The sequence below is a fragment of the Halichoerus grypus genome, chromosome 2, assembly GCF_964656455.1.
Source record: "Halichoerus grypus chromosome 2, mHalGry1.hap1.1, whole genome shotgun sequence".
NCBI lineage: Eukaryota > Metazoa > Chordata > Mammalia > Carnivora > Phocidae > Halichoerus > Halichoerus grypus.
This window is the reverse complement of record NC_135713.1, coordinates 111,144,729-111,170,774: the sequence shown is the minus strand read 5'-3', so window position 1 is coordinate 111,170,774 and position 26,046 is coordinate 111,144,729. Positions and strand designations below refer to the sequence as shown.

General features: G+C 39.5%; 1 long non-coding RNA gene across 1 annotated transcript in view; it reads right to left on the bottom strand.

Annotated features, from left to right (window-relative positions):
* Window positions 1-14,173: 14,173 nt before the first annotated feature.
* LOC144381132 (uncharacterized) overlaps window positions 14,174-26,046 on the bottom strand; it is a 364,233-nt gene continuing 352,360 nt past the window's right edge. The window contains exons 8-9 of the long non-coding RNA XR_013445811.1: window positions 19,404-19,457; window positions 14,174-14,973 (exon numbers count right to left, since the gene is read on the bottom strand). This is a non-coding gene — a long non-coding RNA (uncharacterized LOC144381132). The remainder of the gene's footprint in view (window positions 14,974-19,403; window positions 19,458-26,046) is intronic.

Here is a 26,046-nt window from a genome sequence, read left to right as displayed (position 1 = left end):
CAGATTCTACCCCTTAGATGTTGTTCATAATCACCCTTTTCTCGCTATTTTCATGGTCACCCTCTTAGGTCAAATCTTCAAACATCTTATCTCTTTTTCGTAGTCTCCAGCTGATCTCCTTTCTTCTGTTTCCTGCCTTTTCTAATCTATCCTCCATACTGTTATCGTAGTAACTATTAAACATTTTCTATTTTTTTAATATTAAAAAATAAAATAGAAAACATTTAAAAAATAATTTTAACATGTGGAATTAGAAACACCTACGTGTCTATCACTGAGAATTAAGAACTGTTCACATTTTGGAATTTCTACTTGGTATATTTTTTTAAAAGAAAAGTTACAATGAAATCATCTTTGTTCTTCCCCTATCTTCTACCCTGCTGATGCCTTCCCGTTTCTAACACTGTCATATATCTGCATGTATCTATTCAGCTCATGCTTTTATACTTTTACTAAATATCTGTATTTCTGTGTTAAAAATTAAATAAATGGTTCCTGCAACTTGCTTTATTACAAGTCTATGAGATCTATGTGTTTTGATATAAAGACAAAATGGGCTCTATATTGCTATATAATATTCTATCATATGAACAAATCACATTTCATCCATTATCTAATGGGTGGGGCATTTATGTTGCTTCCCATTTTGGGGTATTAACAGCAATTCTTAATAAACATCATTGTATATGTCCCTGTAGTGGGATGAGTGATATCCCCAAGTATTTGTTCATGTCCTAATCCCTTCAATCTGTGAACATTAACTTATATGGCAAAAGATGTGATTAAGTTAAAGATTTGAGAGGAAGTTCTTAACCTGGATTATGCAGGTGGGCTCTAAATTCAATTACATGGATCCTTGTAACAGAGAGGCAGAAAGAAATTCAACAGCACACATAGAGAGGTGAGGGTGATGTGGAGACAGAGCAGACACACACACACACACACACACAGCCACAAGCCAAGGAATGGCAACAGCCACCAGAATGTGGAAAAGGCCAGGAAGGAATTCTCCCTGGGCCTCTGAAGGGAGCAAAATGCTGCCTCCACCTTGATTTCCAACTTCTGGCCTCCAGAACCGTGAGTGAATAAATTTCTGTTGTTTTAAGCCATCAGGTTTGTGGTAATTTGTTATGACAGCCACAGGGAACTAATACATTGTATAATGTACTAGGTATAATTGTTTTCTAGGATTTACACTTAGAAATCACAGGGTATGTTACATATACTTTATTTAGAAATTTAGAGAGCATTCTAATTTATACTCTCCACAGCAGTATATGATGTTTTCCATTTCTCATATCCTTGCCAGTTGCTGATATTATTGGAGTTTAAAATCTTTGTCAATCCAAAAGGTATGAAAGAGTATTTCATTATTATTTTATTTGCACCTCCCTGATTACTTGCGAGGTTGAGAAAAATGTCTGTATGATTCTTGGATTTCCACCTCACTGAGTTTCCTGTTCATAATCTCCATACATGTTCATTGGGTTGTTTATATTTTTCTTACTATTTCAGTAGTTCTTTACATTTCTGAATACTAATCCTCAGTCTGTTACCTATGGTTCAAATATTTTCCACAAGTCTTTGGATTTCTTAACCATTATATTCTGAAGGAGAGGAGCTTTAAATTTAAAGATTTTAAAGATTTTTAAATTTTAAAGACTTATCAGATTTGTTCTTTACGAGCCATACTTTCTGTATCTTGCCTAGGAAATCTTTCTCTACTTCCATGTCAAAGACTCTCCTATACATTTTTTTTACTATTATCTTAAAGTTTGGTTTTTCACATTTGATTTTTAATCTAATAGGAATCCATTTTTGAGAACAGTTTAAGTTGGAATATAACTTCATTTTTTCCTTTATGAAAGTCACTTGTATCATTTTCCCACTGGTTTGTAATACCATCTCAATCACATACAAATCACATAACCTGTCATTTCTGGGTCTCTAGTTTCCCAATCTACAGACCTGTATGCCCACGTTAGTGCCAATGTCACTGCTGGATTCCTAAGGGCTCAGGAAAGAACTACAAATGACTACCAGAATAGAGATGCATCTGCCTGAATCAAGAGACCACAGGGGGGAATGTAAGATCAAATGGAAAAGTCCTATGGAGGAAGTTAGTTTTAACCATCTGCTGATCCCAAATTGCAATGTATCTGGTAAACTAAGAATTGCCTTTTTCTTTTACTTCTCTCTCTCACACCCTTTTCAGTCCTGGCTGGGCCAGAAAGAACAGCTAGTAAATGGGGGGGGGAGGGGTGGAAGTGGGGAGGCAGAGAGAACTGAAGTCAATCATACCCATATTTCCAGAAGCAGGCAACTACTAACCAGGTCTTAACATCATGAATGGGGAGAAGTCCCACCTCTCAATGAATATTAAAAACCTTGTACTGGACTAGACAGTCTAGAAATATGCAGGCAATGAAATCATGATTTCAGACCTTATGTCCTTTGTAAACAGGTGAAAATTATCCCACTAAATAAATTTGGAAGGGTCATTGGTAGGGCAAAATAAAGTTGCATCTGATCACCTCCCCTAAGTCATGCGGTCAGCACCTTAGCACCTTACGTGTTATCCCCATTTCCATTTACTCCTTAAACCTCTCTTCATTCACTTTTAGAGTCACTTACAGTTCTTCAAACCAACCCACTGGTTGATGCCTCCAGAATTTTGCACATGCTGATCTCCCAGCCTGTAATGTCCTCCTTCCATCCTTCCTCTTCTCTACCTGGCTAATTCCTAATTATCTTCCAGGACATTGTCTCTCAAACATCACCTTCTCTGAGACACATTCCTCTAACTTCCTCCTTCCATATTTAGATGCATACTCCTATTTAATAAACCTCTTCACATTATTATAATTGTTGATACTACGGTATATTGTTATTATGATATATTGTTGATTACACGTGTGCCTCCCCCACCCCCGAATATGTCTTATTGTATCCTTGGTGCTTAGCATAATGCCGCCAACATAGTAGGCATTCAGTAAATAACTGCCAATGGTAGGGGTAAAGAACAGATTAACAGCCAACACCCAGGATTCTTTTGGGAAATCCCCAAGTTTCTGGAGGAGAGTAAAGACCTCTGGAAGGTGTATACAGCAGCCGGGAATCAAGAGAAACGATACTGGTAGCAGAAAACAGCAGAAGGTAGAGCGACGCATAGACAACGTGGGCACGGCATGCTCAGAAGGGTCATCTTTCAAACCTGAAGGATTTTTCCTGCCATGAACACCTCAAAAATTACCTTTCCTAGAGAGATGCTCAAGTGAACATAATTAAATGAAAGGAAATTTAAATAAATGTGTAGATGTGTCAGGCACTGTGGTTGGCATACTACTTCATTCAGGAAAGAACACTGAGAGTTCTGAAGAAAGCAATAAGCATTTCTGATAGAAATTCTACATGAGGAAATCCCTTAGCCTAGAACATGCAAAGGCAGACAAAAAGAAAAGATGTGGAAATCTGCACACACACACACACACACAAAAGTTTGTATCAGCATTTCATCACTGCCTCTCATGAGTAAGTGCTACTTTCTTGACTCTTTTCCCTGTAAATGATCCTGCTCATAATGTTTATAATAAAATGCAGCAGTAATAAAATATGATGAAAGATAAATGGATGTATTTAAAAAGCAGTTGTACAAAAAACTGTTTATGTTGCATGGCAGACCATTTTTCATACTAAAAGTGGCTAAATTTATCTACATAAATCATGATCATGTTCACTGCTTTTTGCATTGACTTCTCTAAACTCTTCCAGATTTAACCTCTAGTCTTTGTATGTTAAGCACTAGACATCAACAATTGGCTTATTGTTGGTCTTATCTGAAGGAGAAACCACTTCTCTCTGGGGGAATACTAATTCCTAAGAAGCCCACTGAGCTGCATTTTTTTTTTAACTCTTAGTATTCATTTTTGGTTTTGCCATAAAACAGAGAATAGTGGATTTACGGTCCAAAAAACCAGAAGTGAAGACCCTTAAGAGAGATTCTGTTTCTTTCTATTGTTATGGAATAAAAGGAGTGTCAGGACTGGATTTCATTGCTCTTTTCTAGGCCTTCCTTTCTCAGGTTGAAGTCCAGTGAGGAAGAATTACGGTTTGTTTGCTTCTATAACATCAATCTCTCCCATCTCTCTGCACCCCCACCCCTCTCCAGCTGACTACCAAAATCTAAAAACATTTATCAGATATTTTTCTTGCTTGTATTAAGGTTTTTGGTGGGGGAAATCAGAACAAATTTGTCATATACATAAGTTTTATAACAGTCATCATCATCATCACCAATTTCAACATATTCATAAATAAGAACATTATAATAGTCTCTATCTTTTATTGATCATTTACTATGTTCCTGGACCTAAGAATTTTTCACACATTATCTCATTCACTATTCACCACAACTTCATGGAGTAGGTAATAACACTGTTTTTATCTTATATATGAGGAAGCTGGAACTTAGAAGTCTTAAATGACTTGCCCAAAATATCAGAGAGAGTAGCAGAGTCAGGACTGAAACCAGGGCTCTCTGAGTCCAAACCCACGTTCTTTACCACTGTACCATACATACTTTATGCATACAGCATAAAGTACTCTTCATTGTTTATGGCTTTTTACTTTGGGAATTTTTTGTGGCAACATCTTAATCCCAGACCTAATTTCATGGCCACCCAGAAGCACATACGTACAAACTCATCTTGAGGTTGTTCCAAGCAAAATATAACTACAATGGTAAATCTTTTTTTTTTTTAAGGCCATTCAAAATAAAATATGCAGCAGTTCTTACACTCCCTAAGTGTTTACTTGTGGAGAACAGATTCATTGCAATTTTAACTCTATATTTTCCCTTCCTCAGTTGCTTTTCTAAAGTCTTTATTTAGAAGCACTAAATCAAAGAGGGAAAAACTAATGTGATCTTTAAGGGCAGATTGGTTTATAATGATTTTTAATTTTATTCCAGTTCCATATTTGAACATCGCTTACTAAACAAAATAGTAATAATATTCTTCTTGACAATAAGGCATAAATTATAAATTCCCATATTCCCTAAAATAGACTTTACAGAAAGAAATTTCATTGATATGAAGTTAATTTGAATCCATTTACAAAAAAACTCATGAAGTGTGCATATATTTGACAAAAATGTGCAATATTTGTACACTGAAAACAACAAAACATTGCTGAATTGAAATACGGAAGACCTAATTCAGTAGGAGAGATATACTACGTTTATGGATTAGAAAACTTAACATTGTTCAATGTCAGTTGATCTATAACAGAGAAAAAAGAGGTTTAGAGTATGCCACTCCAAAATATGCTTCTCTGGCATAACGATTATTTTGAGCTAAAGGCAATTAAGAAAAAGCACACAGGATGAGCTCTCTGTCCTTCCCCTAAAGCAAAACATAAATTCCCATTGTGAAGGTATCCTCCTCCCCCTTCCTTACCAGGAAGGAGAACAACCTCATCCTTGGAGAGAGATGGCACGGACAGTCTAAAACAAACAAAACTTACTAACTAGCCCTTATCATCCATTAGCTTCTCTGTATATTTACCTTAGCACAGTTTGTCACCCCTAAATGCCTAAACCCCTTTTCCTGTCTTGTCACTTCTCTAAAAATTTATTTTCTTCTGTTAAAATTCTACCTAAACCCCACGTTCTAACCACCCCTTCCATTTTTTCATCACTGAGTTCCTCCCACATGTATATGCACCACACATGTTAATAAATTTGTTTATTTTTCTGTTGTTAATCTATCTTATATCAGTTTACCTTTCAGGGCCACAGGTATAGAATCCAGGAAAGTAGAAGGAAAATTTTTTCCTCTGCTACCGGGTCAAAAAACTATGGTCCATGGGCCAAAGCTGCCTGGTTTTGTAAGTAAAGTTTTATTGGAACATGGCCATGCCTATTCATTTATCTATTGTACGGCTTTTTTGCCCTCCCCACCCCCACCCCACCAAATCTAAAATATTTACTATCTAACCCTTTAGAGAAAAAGTTTGCCAACTCCTGAGCTATAGATTTAGCATAATCTCAACTAAAATCCATCAGACATTTTTGGTATATAAAAACTGACAACCTGATTCTAAAATTTGTATGGAAATACAAAAGACCTAAGTTGACAATCTTGAAAAATGACAATGTTAGTGGACTGATAGCACCTGATTCTAAAGTTAATTTGGACTGCTTAGGGCCCTGCCACCTGATTGGCATTTTTCTTAAACTTTGAGCTTCCTCCTTCTTGATCCTGACTTTTAAGGAAGTCTCTTCTTGAAAGGACCTATTTCCTTGATGGGTTTGTACAGGGAAAGGAGATGATCTTCATTCCACAGCTTTTGTGACATATTCAGTTCTGACGAAAAGTTGAGTATGTGTGAAAGTAAAAGGGAACAACTTCCTCTATGAAACTCAATGCCCTCCAAGGTTGGTACACATGAGCGCCACACCAAAGGGAAAGTCTTTCATGGAATGATTTCTGAGTCAAGCAGTCCCTGACTTGAGTGTCTCCCACCCCTTGGGATTCTTCCACGTTGACCTCCTCTGCTATAACCACTTATGAACCTACTCTTTCTTCCCTCTAGAGTTCAAGTGTGGGCAAAACCAAAATCCTCTTCTTTTTGTTGTTCCTTTTACCTCATGCCTCATCTAGGGTCCTCTACCCCTTAGCCTCAAAACAAGCCAGTTAATTGATGAAATTTCTTATTTTTAATTGGCAAAAGACTTCTAAAAGCTATGAAAACCAGAAGCAGAATAATCAAGGAAATAATGAAACCCACAATTGTCTGACTTATAAAGCTTTGCTTGTCAACCTGATAGTACCAAAATTATGTATAAGATACTCAATTTTGGTTTGGTCTCATGCTTTGTCTCTGATCTTTGTCATCCTCAGGTCATTTCCCAGTATTCAGAAACTGATCTAGATCTTCTCAGACATTTCTTCATATTTTTCCCAGTCCAAGGACTGGCAAACAATGCCTTAAAACCAGAATTTTTTCATGATTCAGCCACCTATATCTCATACAGATCTTTTATTCAAGGTTGGCTTGCAGAGATGAGCCTAGTTCACAAGTGACTTAAAATGCAGTGATGGTTGATGCTTTCCATTCCCAATAATTATGTAGCATTGTCAATATGGTCTCATAGTTAAGATGAAATGATTTTAAAACCACACTGCCTGGTTTTAACTCCTAGCTCCACCTTTGCTCACTCTATAACTTAAGGCAAATTACTTAACCTCTCCATACTTCCATTTCCTCATCAGTAAAATGAGGATGATAGTGCTTATCTAGAAGCCCCACTTTGTAAGGTCATGCTGGGTATCCATTGGGATGATAAACAAAATAAAGAATAGAACAGAATCAAAAAATATTTGTCACTATTTTGATTATCACTAATTTTTTCCAGGTCTTCGTTATCAGTTCTGCCCACCTCGGAGTCAATACTGAAGAGATGAGGAGGCAACTCACTTTTCATGATGCCTACAAATTTGGGAGAGGGGCATACCCCTAAAAGAAACAGACAGTAATCTAAATTAGGCAGTGGGCAGCATGAGGAGCAGAGAACAGTACAGTAACATTAGTAGAGATATACTCTTCAGATATGGGCAAGAATGCTACAGGAATGCTCCCCCAACACTGTCTGGCCACTGTCTAATTCAAGTCTCCAAAAAGTGGAAATTGAGTCCATTTTTCTTTTTTTCTAAATTCTTATTGGGGGCACCTGGGTGGCTCAGTTGGTTAAGTGTCCAACTCTTGATCTCAGCTCAGGACTTGATCTTAGGGTTGTTAGATTAAGCCCTGTGCTGGGCTCCACATTGGGCGTGGAGCCTACTTAAAAAATTTTTTTTTAATTTTTTTTATTTGAGTATAGTTGACACACAATGTTACATTGGTTTCAGGTGTACAACATAGTGATTCAATTTCTCCATATGTTATGCTGTGCTTACCAAAAGCATAGCTATCATCTGACACCATACAACGGTATTACAATATCATTGACTATATTCCCTACGCTGTGCCTTTTATACCCGTGACTTATTCATTCTATAACCAGAAGCCTGTATCTTCCAGTCCACTTCACCCATTTTGCCCATCCTTCAACCCCCTTTCCCTCTAAAAATCATCAATTTGTTCTCTGGATTTATAGGTCTGATTCTGCTTTTTGATTGTTTATTCATTTCTTTTGTTTTTTAGATTCCACATAAAAGTGAAGACAAAAGTATTTGTCTTTCTCTGTCTGACTTATTTCACTTAGCATAATACCCACTAGGTCCATCCATATTGTTACAAATAACAAGGTCTCATCCTTTTTTTATGGCTGTGTCATATTCTACTGTGTGTGTGTGTGTGTATACACCACATTTTCCTTATCCCTTTGTCTATTGATAGAAACTTAGGTTGCTTCCATATCTTGGCTATATAAATAATGCTGTAATAAATGTAGGGGTGCATGTATCTTTTTGATTTAGTGTTTTTGGTTTTTTTGAATAAATACCCCATAGTGAAATTATTGGATCATATGGTATTTCTTTTTTTTTCCTTTTTTTAGGAACCTCCATACTGTCTTCCATAGTGGCTATATCAATTTACAATCCCACCAACAGCATATGAGGGTTCCTTCATCTCTACATCCTCACCAACACTTATTATTTCTTGTCTTTTTGATTTTAGCTATTCTGATGGGTGTGAAGTGATATCACACTGTGGTTTTGATTTGCATTTCTCTGATGATTAGTGATGGTAATAAGCATCCTTTCTGATGTCTACTGGCCATCTGTGTACCTTCTGTGTCCATTTTTTCTTGTGTGTTTTTCCCCCTCTCCAAAGAAAGGAAGGAAAGCCCTTCATATACTTGGAAACTGTGGCTTAAGTTTTCTTTCTCTGGGTATATCTTGTTATCATTTTCTTAATCAGATTTGTGATCCTCCTCTAAACTTTCACCAAGTACTGTATTTTCTTCTGCACTATGAACCACAACTGGATGTGGCATTCTACCAAGGGTCTGACTTATGGTGATTATAAGAAGATTACTACTGCTCTATACTGCTCTCTTAATATCCCATTTGGTGCCCAATCTAATCACAGGCTATATCACTACTGAGTTTTAAACTTTACTTTCTGATTCTGCAAGTTTTTTATTTAGATATATATGTATATGTCCAGTGTACTAATTCATTTGAAAATGTCTATCATTGAGGCACCTGGGTGGCTCAGTTGGTTGAGTGTCTGACTCTTGATTTCGGCTCAGGTCATGATCTCAGAGTACTGAAATGGAGCTCCATGTTGGGCTCCTTGGGCTCGGTGCTCAGCAGGGAGTCTGCTTGAGATTCTCTCTCTCTGTCTGCCCCTCCCCCTGCTCGTACGGGCTCCTGGTGCTCTCTCTCTCTCAAATAAATTAATTAATTTAAAAAAAAGAAAATGTTTATCATCATTACAAAGGCTACTTTGCTATTTTTTTAAATTTTACTATGTTCCAATGGGTTGTTGAGAATGGAATTCTTCATCCTGAGAATGAAGCAGAGGGGTCATAAAACTGCATTCAGCAATATTTTCCCTATTTGCTATCTGTGCATTCTTTACTGATTTAGAAATTGCTCAAGTTTCCAAAAGAAGAAATGATTTTAAATAGGAATAGTTAAAACATTCTAATGCATTAGTATTTCTCTCTGGGGTGAATGCTAAAAGTAGGAGTTATGTAGGTAGAGACAGAAAAACTAAATGTAAGAGAGAGAGGGAGGAAGCACTATAATTTCTACTCAACACATGGCTATTCAGGCTATTCAAGAAGTGATAGGATTTTAGGTCAGCCAAAAATGTGAAAGATAACCTGAAGAAGAAAAGGGCTTGAGGATATGGTTGCGGAATGCAGTCATCTCTAACTCACCCTGTCTTTGCTGTAAGAGCATTTTATCCCGAGAGAAGGCTTATTATGCCTACCAGTAAAGCTTCTTAAGGGAAGCAGTTTTGTTATAAAAACATACTCCCATTTGTGATCTCAAAAAAACAAAGTGGACTTAAAATATTAGCATTATTTCTTCATGTACCTCTTCAGCATGAAAAAACAGTTTCATTATTTTTTAGGTTTCACTGCTTAAAGATCCAATTGGGCTAACAACCCCCACCCCCCTTATTGACACATAATGGAGAAATTCTTAAACTATGTTAACCAAGATCAGCTAAATGTTGTAAAAACCCCAATATTTCAAGGGTTTTTAAAAAGGTTTATTTCTTGCTCTTACAGTCCAATGCAAGGCTCTCTGAGGTGGAGGAATGGGGAGGGAGGGTCTCCTCCACGAGGGCGTTTGGCGTCCTTTACATCTGGAGGTTATGCCATCTTCTGGGACTCTGGGGTCATCCTGGATCCTCTGCATTGGGCTGGCAGAGAAGGGAGGAAAGGGAGGGAGTGGAGGATAGAGCCTGGTAGTGACGGCCATTGCTTCCACCCACATTCTTTTGGGCTGACTGTAAGGGAGACTGAGAAATAGAATTTAGCTGTGTGCTCAGAAAGGAGAGGAAACAAGTTTAGTCAGCAACCAGCCAGTGTCTGCCATATAATTTAAATTAAAGATCACATATTAGCAGCACAGAAGCTGAATGTTATCCCCAGCTCTGGTTCCTTTGCGCTGGTAGTGAATCCTTTAAAAATTCAAATTAGCTTAAAAATTTGAATATAAGCAGAGTTCACACTAAAAAAAAAATCTCTTATTTTGTGGTTCTTCAAAAAATCAGAAGATCGCACAGATCTTCTGGACCTGCATTTCCACTTGACGTGAAATTGCTGGAATGAAGTAACAGCTGTCCCCTTACCCAGAGGCCAGCTCTCCAGTTCACCCTCCAGCCTGCCTCACTCACTCAGCTGCCTGGCCTCCAAAGGGGCTTACACCTGCTTTCTCTGGTCTGCATAATGATTTAATCTTTTCGATATTTTATATCTTGTCATCAATATGTTAATAACAACAACTGACTTCAGTAGATTGATTTGGGTCAGCAGTTGTTAGACTATGCTTTAATCATGGTGAAAACTACTAGCCAATTCTACCTGAAACTCCCTTTCTCCACGGAAGTAATGGTCTAATTATGAAAGAATTGAGATACATATTTTATTTTTAGCCTAATCATTTGTTTAGTCATAATTCATAGTCTGAATAGGGATGATAATCTATCCGGAACACTGGCTGTTGAATGTGAAAACTTTGCTTTCCTATTTCTTCCTAGGATTAATGCTTGCTGGGCTTGTAATCTTAAAATTGTTTTTATGGACTAAGAGCACTTTACAGAAAAGCAGGCCTCAAGCAACAGAACGGTCCTTGGGTTGATAGCAGAACAGTTTACAGAAATATAACCTACTTTATGGTTGTTGACCATTGGCTATTTGGGGGAGGGGAGTGAGGTAGCGTAGATTTGGTGTGTAGCTATAAAAACAAAACAAAACAAAACAAAACAAAACCCACCTTAAATAAAAGAGAGATCCCAATACAGCTCCTTTGTGTTTCTTTTAGTTGAATTTGAAATTGTTCCACAGTTGACATTTGGAATATTAACCTACTTGGAAGGGGAGATTGTTGGGTGAATTTTAAATGATAGTTATAACTGCTTTGTTTCTTTGGAGAACTCTGCACAAATATCTAAGAGTTGAGTGTTAGAAGTCTGTCTGTCATTCTAAAAAGAAGGAATAGATTATCAAACTTAAAAACAGGCAAATTGTCTACAAAGAGATTATCTCTTAATACCCTGGACAGGTGAAAAAAATCAACATACCTAAGGCAAATTAACAGTCACAAAATGAAAGTACAACATTATATTGAGAGCTTTATATCTTTTGTTTGCTTTTTTCTTAACTGAGCAGAGATTAAAGAATTATTTTTTAAGTCACCTGAGGGTTTTAATGTTCCTGGTAAATTTACTTGTGCATGTAATGGCAGCTTTTTTATTGCTTTTCAATTCACATGTCTGCATTTATATAGAAGTTGCATAAATTCTGTGGGAGAGAAGTCTGAAGTGGATTTGTAAAAATACCAACAAAAGAAATGACATTATTTTTCATTTTTATTTTTATTTCTCATTTTTAGTCTTGATTCGGGTGAGAGGAATAAGCTACTGGTTCAATTTTAGACTTAAGTCAGCCCTTGGTATCAGGGAATAAAGAAATAGCATAATCACAAATCCTGGTAAAGACAGAAAAAAATATCTCTTCTGAGAGAAATGAGTGGAAATTTTTTTTTTAAAAATCACCTTGAGTGACTATCAAGGGGAATTGTCCTTGGAGAAAAAGAAGTTATTGGATGATGTGGGCTGCAAGAAGCCCACTGGAGAGGACCAGCATGGTCCTAACTCACCCAGCTATAAATTCTCACCCAGTGCTAGGAGATCGAATTATTATCTTCTTGTTCCCGATGAGGAAACTAAGGCTCAGACAGACTGATCAACTTGCCCAAAGTCCATAAGCTAAATAATTAGGGCTGCAGGAGTTCAAGTTTAAGGTCTCCCAGGAATGAAAGTTGGAACTGAGAAAAGCAAGGCATGAACGTAGAGAAACAGCACACCAAGAGAGAGACTCAGGTTGCACAAAAATGGACAGCAGCTTAGGTTTTTAAATGTGGTTCCCTCACTAGATGACTAAAAGGAGGAAGTTTCAAAACACCTGAGGCAAAGTGGGCTGAGGGATGTAGCAATTCTCTCTCCAACTCCCAACTCCAAAGGCCAGGAGTGTGGGCTTAACCAGGGCACTTTTGTACCAGAAGGATACATGCTGGACAGATTCCAGTAGAGCAATAAAAACAATAAAGGGAACAGAGATTTATCTGTTGGAAAGATACACAAATCTAAGTGCCTTGAGCTTGCTCAAAAGGGCAGGAGGGTACCATGGACGGCAACTCTTTGAAGTGTGCATAGCACTGAGGAGAGAGTGTTCTGCCGTGGGGGTGTACCTGGGAATTGGAAGTGATGAAACATGGACGAGAAACCTCTAAGCTGATAGCAGTAAATGTTTTTTGGAAAAGTTACAGGGTAACTCCTTCAGGCTCTGATGTTTAACTTTCCCTGACTCACTCCTTTTCTGAGATTCCAATGTCTCTGGAAGAAACCCCTGTCCTATGCAGCCCCCACTGCTGCATGAGGAGTGCTGGCTGGATTGGCCCGCAGGGATGCTGCTCCCAGGGGCATGGCCACGGGAAGCTCCAGATGGGCTGGGCAAGGTGACTCATTTGCTTTTCCTCCCATGGTCATTTCTATGAGTCACATACTTTTATCCAGTCCAAAATATGGGAAAGTAACATCAAAAAGCCTAACATGTTGTTATCAAATGTTTAATGAAAAAGAAAAATCCCCTTTCATATGATCCTTAAAGAAATGTGTATTTAGTCTTTCCATTTGTTGCTATTGCTTTGATTTATCAGCATCCAGGAGGTGGGGTGAGGAGAAGGGAGGCTGCAGGCCAGACAGAGAAAGATTAAGGCAGCTCTGCACTGCTGCTCTGAGGCAGTGACCCAAGCTGCTGACCCCTGAAAGGAAAGGTCCAGCTCTTGTCCAAAAGCAAGGACTCCTCTGCTGAATAAGACAGGAGTTCTAGTCAACTGAGTATTCTTCAGCTCTGTGTTCATAAGAAAGAACACAGTGCGCATGTTCAGTTGGCTGGAGACAGGGTAAGGTGGTGGGCGATGTGGAGCACGGACTTGGACATCAGATGGATCTGGATCTGAACCTTGGATCTGTCATCTACTAGCTATGTGATTTCAGGCAGGACCCTTGATTGCTCTGAGACTTAGCTTTCAGATCTATAACATAACCATTATAATAAAAATAACAGTCATGATAATGCTGACATGCCTACCACTGATTGAGCTGATACTCTATACCAGATATTGTTCTATAGACTTTACTGCATGTAATCTTCACAACAACCTTACAGAAAGGTATTAATATTGTCCCCATTTTCCAAGTGTGGAACCTGAGGCAAAACCAGTTTAAAGCCTAAGGTCATGTGAATAGAAAGTGGCAGAGGCAGCACAGTATCTGCCTCCTCAGGTTGTTGTGAGGCTTACTAGAGGTAAAGCAGCTAAGGGTATTAGTTCCAACTAAATGTACAACCATATACGTGCTCTTTTAAAAACTAGAAACAAGGAAAGGAGAACTCCCTTTCTAACTGCCCCAATTGTTACCTCTTTCTTTTTAAAATAAATGAATGAGCCTCTTTACTATCAACATCCTATTTAAGAGTAACCCACAGTATTCCTTATATTTTAACCCAAATTATCTAAAGTTCATAGAGATGATTTGCAAAAAAGCTCTAGCAATACTTGATACTAGGCTAGTACATATTCCCCAGCTCTATTCCAGAAACTGCTGTGTTCTGCAGTCAAAATAAACATGCAGAAACCACTGAGAGTTTACTCTCAGTAAACATGTTTACAAATCCAGGAGCATACTTCAGAGCAAAATAAAGTATCTTCTCTACACACACACACACACACCTCTAATATGGTATTTAAGACCATCTTTGAAGATGATGCTGAATCTTTCCCTTCCTTCCTTCCTTCCTTCCTTCCTTCCTTCCTTCCCTTCCTTCCCTTCCTCCCTTTTTTCTTTCTTTTTTCTCTTTCTTTCTTTCTTTCTTTTTCTTTCTTTCTTTCTTTCTTTCTTTCTTTCTTTCTTTCTTTCTTTTCTTTCTTTCTTTTTCTTTCTTTCTCTTTCTTTCTTTCTTTCTTTCTTTCTTTCTTTCTTTCTCTCTTTCTTTCTTTCTTTCTTTGTCCTGAACAAACTTTCTTACCCTGTGTGTTGATTACTGTATTAGTCTGGCTGCCACAGAACACCACAGTCTGGATGGCTTAAGCAACAGAAATTTATTTACTCACAGTTCTAGACGCTGGAAAGTTCAAATCAAGGTTCTAGCAGGGTCTGGTGAGGGCTTTCTTCCTGGTTTGTAGATGGCTGCCTTCTCACCGTGTTCTCACAGGGCCTTTCCTTCTTACATGTGGAAGAGAGGAAAGAGAGCCTTGTAAGGCTACCAATCTTATCAGAATAGGACCCCTACCCTTATGACCTCATTTAACCTTAATTATATCCCAAAAGCTTTATCTCCAACTACAGTCACATTGGGAGTTAGGACTTCAACATAAGAATTTTGTGGGGGACACAGTTCAACCCATGGCAGTTGATTAGTCCGAACTGAATTTTATGTAGAGGCCTACATATTTCAGAGACTCAATTATAATTCATTAAAATTTTCTATAGATTGTGGTCACCACTAGACCAGTAATTGCCAAAGGGCTGTGAATCAGGTGTTTGTGTAGTCCATGGACAGATTAAATGTAATAGATAAGATCTCTTGGTAAAGCAGAGTGAAAAGAGTCTCAGAATATAGGGTGGTGCTATCTAAAAATAAGTCTTGATGGCTATTGTGCTCCTAACACTGAAGGTATTTTGGAACATAAACAAGTTACCTAAAAGCAAAAGTTAGATCTGGAAAGGAAAGGGCCCATTCTGCTGAAGGAACATGTTCTTTCCAAATGGTTTGCATAATTTCCTATGTAGCTTTCATGTTACAGAAAACAAACACTTAGGTGTTTGGGTGACTAGGTAGACCAAGTTTCCATGTCTCGGAAATCTCACTGGGGCTGGATTAGTTTAAGAAATCTTGTTAACTTTCCTTCCATATGTCATTTAAAACTTTGGAAAATGTGAATGTGCTATTTTCTTGCTTTTGGACTTCTTTATTTTCTCCTTTTGACTAGGCATGCTCAAAAGTGGTGGTATCTTTGTAAATGGGCCTCACTGGGGGAGTGGGGAAATGGGAGGAGTTGGATAAAAAAAATAGACTTTTCCAATTATAAAAACTCAGATAATAGTCAGCTTCTGGTGTCCAAAATAGAACTTATTTTTAAGGCTATTGTCTTGAGAGTAGATTTTCAAGAAAACAATTTATCTTTCTCCTTTAAGAAACCAAGATTCAGACACTCTATTGGTTCTTCCCATGGGGTAGAAAAGAATCATTCTTCCAGGACAGTAAGGCCATGAATTTGCTATTTTATGGTGGGAGAGTGATAGGATGCAGGGGGAGAGTCCTGCTCCTGACAGGGGGTGGGGGCAGGGAAGAGTCAGATAAAAAAAAGCCTTTGTGGCCTAGGAGGTATTTGAATAGGTAGAGGGAGGGCTGATGGCAAAGAAAGCTGGCTTTCACTTTCTTAGGATCCCAGAAAGAAACTAACTTTCCAGCTGCCTCTAAACCAGTCTGCAGTATAAAGTACTCAGGCAGTGGAGGCCCTGAGGTTTTGTGCCTCGGTTTCTGTGTGAAAAGCCTGTGAACCTCCTGGGCCCTCTGTGGCGACATGAAGGATGATGAAGCAGAGGCTAGGTTTGGATGGGAGATGCTACAGAGACTCAGAGGGCCTTGGGTTGGTAGGCAAGGCTTGCTGAGGAGAGTGTGGGTCAGCCTTGGAGTGCACCAGGCCCTGACCAACTTGTGAGAGAGAGATCACCAGTTCCCTGGCCACAGGCCAGCAGTCAGGTGACCCCCACTACTAGGCTCTGTCTCTTCTGTTTCACCTTACCCAAATTTTGTTTAGGCTGTTGTAAAGACATGGTATGTTCAGTAGTGCTTCCTGCCTAGAACACTGGTCTGTTCCCCAGCTCACTGTGTAAGTTTTAATCATTCATTAAATCCCAGAAATGTGTTCACTCTTCTGTGAATTTTCCCAGACCTCTTTGTCTCCCGTTCATTCTTCTCTCTTGGGGACCCCACGGTACCCATTAAGTGAGCGACCAGTTTTGGCATTTAATTGTGTACTGCCTGGAACTATTATTTCCACATTTGGATCTTTTCTCTTTCCAGTGAGACACCTAGTTTCTTGCAGTGAAGGTACTTTTGTTTTCCCATATATGAGACCATAAAGGAAGCAGATATTTAATAAATTCATATTGAACAAATGAAGGCACTTGACTGCCTCAAAGGGCTGGCCCCAGAGTTAATTTGATTCAGAAGAAAAGTACAGGTCAAAGGAATGCTATTGTTTTGCCATTTTCTTGTAGCGGAAAGTCCCAGCCAGTTATCAATTAATAGTGAGTATCAACAGAATTTATCTGGTGCTTACCAGAGGGTGACTTCTGAAGATAACTGCACAGACAGAGCTTACTGTGAAACAGGCTGAATTCTGCCACAATTTATTCCCTCTCTGGTCTCACACTGATCACTTAACTCTTGCCATGCCACACGTGGGGAAAATGTATTCTATCATCAGTCTCATACGAATTAACAAGCCTGTGTTCCACGTTCCAGAAGCACAGCAGGCTGATACAGATGTCAGTGGGATCCTGGCTTTGTGAGTTTATGTGCTGAAGGATCTTTGGGTGAAAAGCAATGATATAAACACAAAGGGACCATTATTAGGGTCATCATATTGACATTCTCGTATTGTATCAGGTCAGGGGAGGATGAGACAAGGGCAGGAGTTGGGCAAGGGACAAGACATACTAGCAGCGGGAGCAACAGTTCGGGGTAAACAGTTGTAAATCCCCAAGGCTGGACCTTGTTAACATTTTACAGAATGCTTTGTCTCGTTTAAGCAAGCTAAAAAGCAAGAATGAATTCACACACCCTCTTTGGAGGTCAGTGGGATTTCTCTGTTTCTGTGGGACATCACTAATTAATCTCAAGCTAATCGGTAGCCTGAGGTTCACTGAGTTGGATTTAGAAACCACACACCATTTTGCTTAGCAGCTCGGGGGACACAGCTTAGGTAGAGGCAGCACACGCATAAAGATGACTGGTTTTCCCAGGGCTTCAAAGGCAACTCCACAGCTGGGTCAAGAGAAGCTACCCATCTCTCTTTCTGGTGCTCTCTTGGTGACTTACTTTTGTTCTCCCTATCTATTTGGCACCTCAGCACCTAGGTTTCTGAGGCTCTGAAGAGCAGCATGTTGCAGGTCATTTCTCCATGGGGGTAACTGAGGAAGGAAGTTTACTCTCAAAGCACATGTAGCAAGGGTATGATTCGGGGACAGAATGAAAAGTATTACTATTTTGTTGAACATAAATGGTCAAGGAGCTGATTTCAGTAAGAAGTTTCAGGCAGAAGTTTCAAACTGTCATGGCTGCCAAGTATTAAGGGTCAAGATGCCACTAATTCCCAGTGGATTAAAAGCACTGCTAATTTTTCTCAGGGACATTTCAACTTTGGAAAGGGTATCAATTTAGAAACACAAATTAAATGCTGTTTTTGAGATGAAATGAAGCCATAAGGAATTAAACAATTGGCCCATAAGTGGGATTTTTCTCAAATAATTCTTGAACTCTGTGTTCTAGAGAGGACTAAGTGTACAGCATTGAGGGAGAAGGATAAGGAGGATAGCAGTTGAGGAGGAGGACATGTCTGAGGAATGTGGCCTCAGGACACTCAGGGAAATTGCTACAAAGGAAAAATCTGACAGAGAAACTGAATAAGTAAACTCAGTCTCTTGAGGTGTCTGGGCCAAAACACATTTTATGACTTTGATGATTAAAAAAAATCTATATATTTTGAATGTTAAGATAATGAAGATCAAAGCTACACAATTTGGATGAAAAGAGGATTACTGTCATGTTTCAAGCTTTGGAAAGGAAATGATGGAATAACCTTTGGGTCAAAGTGGCTGAAAAGTGGATATTTGGGTGCCTCAGAAAAAAAAGTCTTGCAGACCTTTACATAGAAAATTCATCATAATAATGTAGAAAACACATGAATTCGTGCTGCATGGAATGAAGCTTAAAGTAGGAGTCTGCCATTAATGAAATAGGCACCATAAGTAGGATTATCTATGCATTGCTTATGAATCCATAAAATTATTAGATGAAAAATACACCACCATAAATAATAAGACTCTTTTCTATCCAGTTACTTAAAGAAGTACTTTAATATCTATTGTCTAATTAGATTCACATCAATCCTGAGAATTGTTAGAGCAGGTTTTAAAGATTTATTTATTTATTTTTAATTAATTTATTTGACAGAGAGACATAGCGAGAGAGAGAACACAAGCAGGGGGAGCGGGAGAGGGAGAAGCAGGCTTCCCGCTGAGCAGGGAGCCTGATATGGGGCTCGATCCCAGGACCCTGGGATCATGACCTGAGCCAAAGGCAGATGCTTAACGAATGAGCCACCCAGGCGCCCCTAGAGCAGGTTTTAACCCCATTTTATAGTTGGGAAGGCAGAGCACAGGGAGGTTACATAGCTTCATAAGGTCAAGCATAGTTGATAGCATTTCCTGGACCTTGGCCTCTGGAAACCTTAACTGGGACTCTCCACCAGACTCTGAGTTGCCCTCCAACCAACTCCTCTGAAGTACTCAAACCTACCAATGAATGCATATCAAAACAAAACTTCAAAGAACCTCAAGTACAAAGGTCACCAAGACATACTAACCACAGCCATGTTCAAGTCTTCTCCAGGCTGGCTTCAGGATGTTCAAATGAATTTCTGTGAATGAAGAGGAATTTCTATGAATTGCCCGGGGTCTGAGATGGGTAGTACATTGACTCACTACCTGCTGGGATGGCTTTTTGGGAATTCATTTGGCTTCAGAAAACAGGGCCTTGAGGGTGTAGGACGCAGGCGTTGGAGAACCATGGGTAAGACACCTCCAGCGTGCCAGGCCACTGAGATCAAGCAACTGAGTGAGATTCTAGAGAGCTCATGGGCTCCTGAGGTGGTGCCCAGAGTTTGGTGGGAGAAGCACCTCAGAATGGGGATGGGCACAGAAAGAGGCAGTTAGAGAAATCCTGAAAAGGGTTTTTGTTTGTTTGTTTGTTTGTTTTGACTTCTGCCCGTCCTTGGGAACCATGGGATTATAACAGCACAGGTCTTGAGGACAATCCACGCTGGGATTTGGAAGACCTGTGTGATTCTAGACAAGTCATGTAATCTTCCTGGGCATTCACATCCTCATCTATAAAATGAAGAGGTTGGACTCAGCGATGTCTTTTCCACTCTAATATGTTATGATTTCATGAAGCAAGTCTTAATTTAGCACTTAGAAAGATCCTTGGCTCACACAAAGTAACCCCATGCAGAAGGAAATTGCCTTTACAGTCTGTTTCAGGACTTGTGTAGGGATTTACCACAACAGTTAGTGATGGCCTTTGCTGGCTGCCGACTGTCTGAAGAGTCCTTGAGCACAGGCCGGCATTGTCCTAAGCTGGACAAGTCAGGAAAGAGCTGCAGAGGCAAAGGAGGGACACTGGGGGAGAAAAGTGATTCAGAAATGAGACTGTTCTCTCTGTCCAATTCTCAGTCCCCAAACTGGGCTCCTATTGTGGAAATTAGACCTTTGAGCAGTGTTCCATGTGTTTATTCTACTTGTATCAAAGAGGCTTTCATCTCCCTAGAGCAAATTATTAACACATTCCACCAAAGATGTGAGGGTGGAGGCCTGGCCTTGGGGGAAAAAAAAATCACATCATAATAAAAAGCTGCCCGAAACATGAACTTAAGAAAAACTAACATAAAAGCCCCCACTTTTAATGACAGTGGTTGGCCAGATGCCAAGGTCCTTGTGCCCAGAGGAGCATGGCTGGCTGATTCCTTGTCCGTAGGCTGACCCTTCTGTGCCCAGGAATTTTCCATGCGATGGCCAGTGGTGTGGGAGGTGGGGCCTTTGCAGGTTCAACAGGTTGAGGCACTCACAGCCAGTTGCCTTCTACCTTAGCTGGAGGCCAGATTTTGTTGGTTGAGTGAACAGTGACTCTCAGTTCCAGGAAGTATATCTTGGCTCCTTGGGAAGTGGGGGGAGAAAAATAAAGAGACAAACAAAAAACACACAAAAAGACCAACAACTTTCAGGTACATCCAAGAGGAGAAACGGATTTAAAATAAGAAGAGCAATGTTCCAGCTTCACTAATGATTATTCTCCAAGGCAAAAGGCTGTGGGGAATAGTTTCTAGATAGAGATTATGCCATTTTCTACAGCAAGTTCCTTGATTTACAGGAGCCATTTGGTCCTTAAGGCCCCTCCTTTGAGATATAGCTGAACTGTATGTGGGAAAGGGCCTAGTGTGAAAGAGAATACAGGGAATTATTTATTGATGTTGAAAACCAGGACCCAGGGTCTGACTTTGTTTTTGTTTGCCTTTTTAAAAATATTTCCTAGTAACACGAAGATATATGATATCACAAATCTCATGTTCAGCAACTATGACAACCAAGATTCACGAATAGCCGTGGACATGTTGTCTGCCATTAGCATCAGTTTGCCCTACTGGGGATAGAGGAGGAGCAGAAAGAATTGAGAAGCTGAGAATACAAGAGGGACTTGAAATACTTCATCCAGCTAAACAGCCAACGCAGCCGTGGCTAAGAGCAGTTTAGGATTTGGAGCCTTGGCTTCGCCATCTGAAATTGAGCATGTGTGTGAGGTGAGGAGGAACTGCCCACACTAGTGAAGACGGATGAATATCCTTTGTAATGACCCAAACCACTCCTATAACAAGAAAGGCTCCCCAAAATCCCACCGTTTCACCTATAATACACAAGGATTTTTCAACTTTGGCTAATCATAGTAAATACCATTTGCTCAGCACTTGACTGCTTCAGAATGCCTCTTACAACAATATCTATGTTACTTCTACGGTTATTTGCAATTAATGTATTCAGAAACTGAACATAATTTGCCCAAGTTTCCCCCTCCACACTCTGCACCTGAGGTTCTCAACAAGGGACCAGTCTCCACCACATTCCCTGCCCTGGGGATGGGGGAGGGCTTTTGGTGATATCTGGAGACATCCTTGTTTGTTGACAAAGGGGGAAAGAGCCATTGACATCTAGTGGGTGGAGGTGAGGGATATAGCTCAATATCCTGGAGTGTACAGGCTAGGCCCCCACCCCCCAGCATTACAAAGAACTAGCCACCCCAAAATGTTAATAGCACCAAAGCTGAGAAAACCTGCTCTACATATTCACATTTTAAAGTTCCTTTTTGACTTCAATGACCATTTCTATACTGACAACTGTGTTTATTATTTTTATTATTTCTCAAACTCCAAACTCTTATTACTAATTTCTAACAGAGGCCTCTACCTGGTTGGTATGTGGGAACCTTAAACACAACATGATAGAAATAGATCTCCACCTTCTATATTCTGACCTCAACCACAGGCCCTACCATCTAGGGTTTCTCAAGTTAAAAACGCAATTGCCATTCTTGACCTTTTCCTTCCTGTTCTATTCCTCACCCACCCCAATCCAATCATTTGACAAGCCTTTTAAATACACCTGAGAAACATCTCTTCCTATTGGCCTTTCCTTTCTTTCCCACTGACATCATTTTAGCATTAGTCCTCATCATCTCAGGATAAACTGTTGCTTTAATTTGGCAATCAGGCCAGGCACTATTCTCAGCCCCCGTGAGATACTATTATCGTCCTAATTTTGCAGATGAGGGAAAAGGGTGCAGATAGTGAGGCTATTCAACGAAGAGGCCAGGAGTTGACCTCGGGCCAGACTGTGCTGTCAACCACTATCCTCTGCTGCCTCCTGATTCATCATCTTAGACTTGACTTCCATCTTTTTCTACATGAATCAAGTGTTCCAAATACTCTGAAGATCTCCTTCCTCTTGGAACTTTCTAGAGTTTTTCACATTTCTGTGTCATTGAACATGCTATTTCCACCCCCCCACCAACCTGGAATACCCTTTCTTCCTTCTTTCTGGCTAGCTCCTACCCATGCTCCAAGGCCCAGCTCAGATAAAAGCTCTTCAAAGCCACATATCATGTCTTATCCATATCTCCAAGTATCTGTTTCATAACAAGTACCCAAATACTTACAAAATAAAATTACTTTCTCTCTCTACCATTTCAAAAGCGAAGTTACCTTGCAAATATTTTCTAGTGAAAGCAGCTCCATCAGTATCCCATCCATCCCTCAAGGCAACTGATGAGAAGTTAATGCTTGCATGTGTATATACAAAGGTATATACAAAGGTGAGCTGCTTTAAAATATACTGACTAGATGAGTTGAATATATGTATTTTATTGACTATATGAATTCAAAGAGGTGGCATCAAATGTTCTGGGAGCACTAAACACTTCTAAGCTTTGTTTGTGACCCCAAATTTCTGCTCCAGTTTGAAAATAAATCTCTTCTCTTTGGCCTGGTAAAACAAAATATGTGTTATGACAGGGTGATTTGTTTCAAATGATTCATTTCAGAGTAAAGAAGAAATTCAAAAGATGTTTATGTTGGCAAGTTCTACTCCAAGTTCACGTTATTTTAACAACTTTCCTCTCCCTCTCCCCTGTCCCCGATACCATAACGGTTGAAGTAAAGACACAATATGGTGCAAGGATTTAAGGTCATTCTAATTTCTATTTCCCTCATGACTTGCATAAGGCATACAAGAAGATAAATATTTCCTGCAAGCATCATTTTCGTCATCAGCAAAAGAGGGAAATACATAGTGTAGAAAAAGAATTCTTTGGCAGGACCATAAAGCCTTTATGCTCAGAAACAAAACCTGTTTATCTCCTGGGCCATTAATTCTCCCAAACCATTAGCAATTGGAAGACAAGGACAAGAGCCGAAGATAAACAAAAAATGTTTAGAAGGAGGGGGGGATGGAGATTTGCACACCAATCAAACTGTGGCCCAGACATGATTATACTATGAACAAATCTCTGTTCAGAGGCTGTGAGGGTTAAAATTACTACGGAGATATGGCCCCTGCTCCTCAGAAGATGGGGAAAAGTGTAATAAAGGTCATTCTTTCCTGTAGCTTTTGGTAATATGAAAGTCAAATCCTGCATTTTCTTTGTTAATGTGATATTTTCTACCTCTTGTCTCACCAAATAGGTTAACTGTTCAGGGTGAACACCTTTTTATGGGATAGTTCCAGTATCCTGTCCCCAGAGGGTCTTGGTTTTATTTCTGAAAACTCAAAGTCAAGGTGGAATTATATATATATATATTTTAAAGATTTTATTTATTTACTTATTTATTTGAGAAAGTGCGAGAGAGCAAGAGAGAGTGATCTAGGTGAGGAGCAGAGGGAGAAGCAGGCTCCCTGTTGAGCAGGAAGCCCAACGCGGGGCTCGATCCTGGGACTCTGGGATCACGACCTGAGCCGAAGGCAGACGCTTAACTGACTGAGCCACCCAGGCGCCCCAAGGGGGAATTATATTCATTAGCATTCCTTTTGAGGGGTCCTGAGGTATGGTCCTGAGGTATTAATCCCAAACACAGTAGTTACATGTGCAAAAATCGCAAACTAAATCTGTATCTACTCAGGGAAGTGGAAAGACCTATTCCTTTGTTAGGTACATACCCAATCAGTCCCGAGGTAGGACCAGCTCTATATGATGGTGTGTTTTCTTTCTTTTTTTCTTTTTTATGTGTTCTAGAAGCTACTTTATTTTTATTTTTTTATTAAGTTCAATTAGCCAACATATAATACATCATTAGTTTTTGATGTAGTGTTCAACAATTCATTAGTTGCATATAACACCCAGTGCTCATCACCACATGTGCCCTCCTTAATACCCATCACCTGATTATTCCACTTTCCCACCCCCCTCCCTTCTGTAACCCTCAGTTTTGTTCCTGGAGTCCAGAGTCTCTCATGGTTTCTTTAGGTCATTTCTTACATGGCTTTGTGGGAAATCAGGAATGTTCTTCTTTTGGGCATAACTCCTCCACACTAAAGAACAGCTAAAATGGCTGTAGAGGCTGCTCTTGGCTTTCTAAAACCAGAACTTCCATTCTAGCATGGTTTTCATGGCTATACCCATTGCCTGGAATGCTCCCTCACATCTTTCTACTTCTCACTTCATCTGTTCATTATTACTTAAATCTCAACTTAAAATCACTGCATTTTGGTGGCCTAACAAATAAACTAGGTTACAGTTTTTGTTTAGACCATTCATTGTTAACCTTGGCTACACAGAAGAATAAACTGGGGGAGCTTCTAAAAACCAATTATTACCAGGCCTATGCTGGACCAATTAAATTTGATTATCTAGGATGGGTATGGATAACAGTACTTTAAAAAATAGCCCCAGGTGGTAATAGGTAGATCGTGTTGAGAACTTCTGTTTTAGAGCATAACTCTCTTCATATCTCCATAGGAGTTCTGAGCTACTTACAACTATTGGTTCACTGTCTCTCTTTGTCACTGTAACATATAATGAAGTGGGGAATTTTGTTCACCAGGAAATCCCAATGTGAGAGAAAGAAGAACTCATTTTCCAGGTGTGTGGTACCCTCCCTAGGAGCAAGAGAGGGAAGCTGGGGGGTGGGATGCTTCATGGATCTTCTGGGTCCTCTTCTCTAATCAAACCCATAAGGGACTATTGAGTATAGGGAACAAACTGAGGGATGCTGGAGGGGAGGTGGGAGGGGGATGGGGTAACTGGGCGATGGGCATTAAGGGGGGCACTTGATGGAATGAGCACTGGGTGTTATATGCAACTGCTGAATCACTAAATACTACCTCTGAAACTAATAATACATTATATGTTAATTAAATTGAATTTAAATAAAAGTAAAAATCATTTTTAAGTTTAGTTTTGGTTGCTGTGTTTGTTTGAAGGTTACTCCATGAAGAGACTGTGTCACATGGATATTGAGTGAATAAATGAATGAAAGAGTGAGCGAGGTAGGGAGTAATTGAGATATAAATACTTTTTACATCTGATTCAACCTCAAGTTTCTACATACAGGCTCTCATCATTATGACTCTGTTAACAGACCATTTTCTTCATTCCTCACAGACCTTGGCACATATATCTAACTGCCTATTGAACCTCTCCATTTAGAAGTTCAAAAGACGTTTTGGATTTGAAGTTCAAAACTAAAGAGGACTGGAAGCTCATTTTGGATGGATTTATTTGGGTATTTGTCATGGACTTTCAAAATATTGAATCCCAAATCTCAATTTTGGCTTCCCAAACAGGCAAGTTCTAACATGAGCTAAGAATGCCAGCCATGCAAATAAGTTCAAGACACAGAAGAGAGGCTGGAGTGAATTTGTCACTAGAGAAATGCAGTGTTATGTAATATGAGGTATACTTCTAGT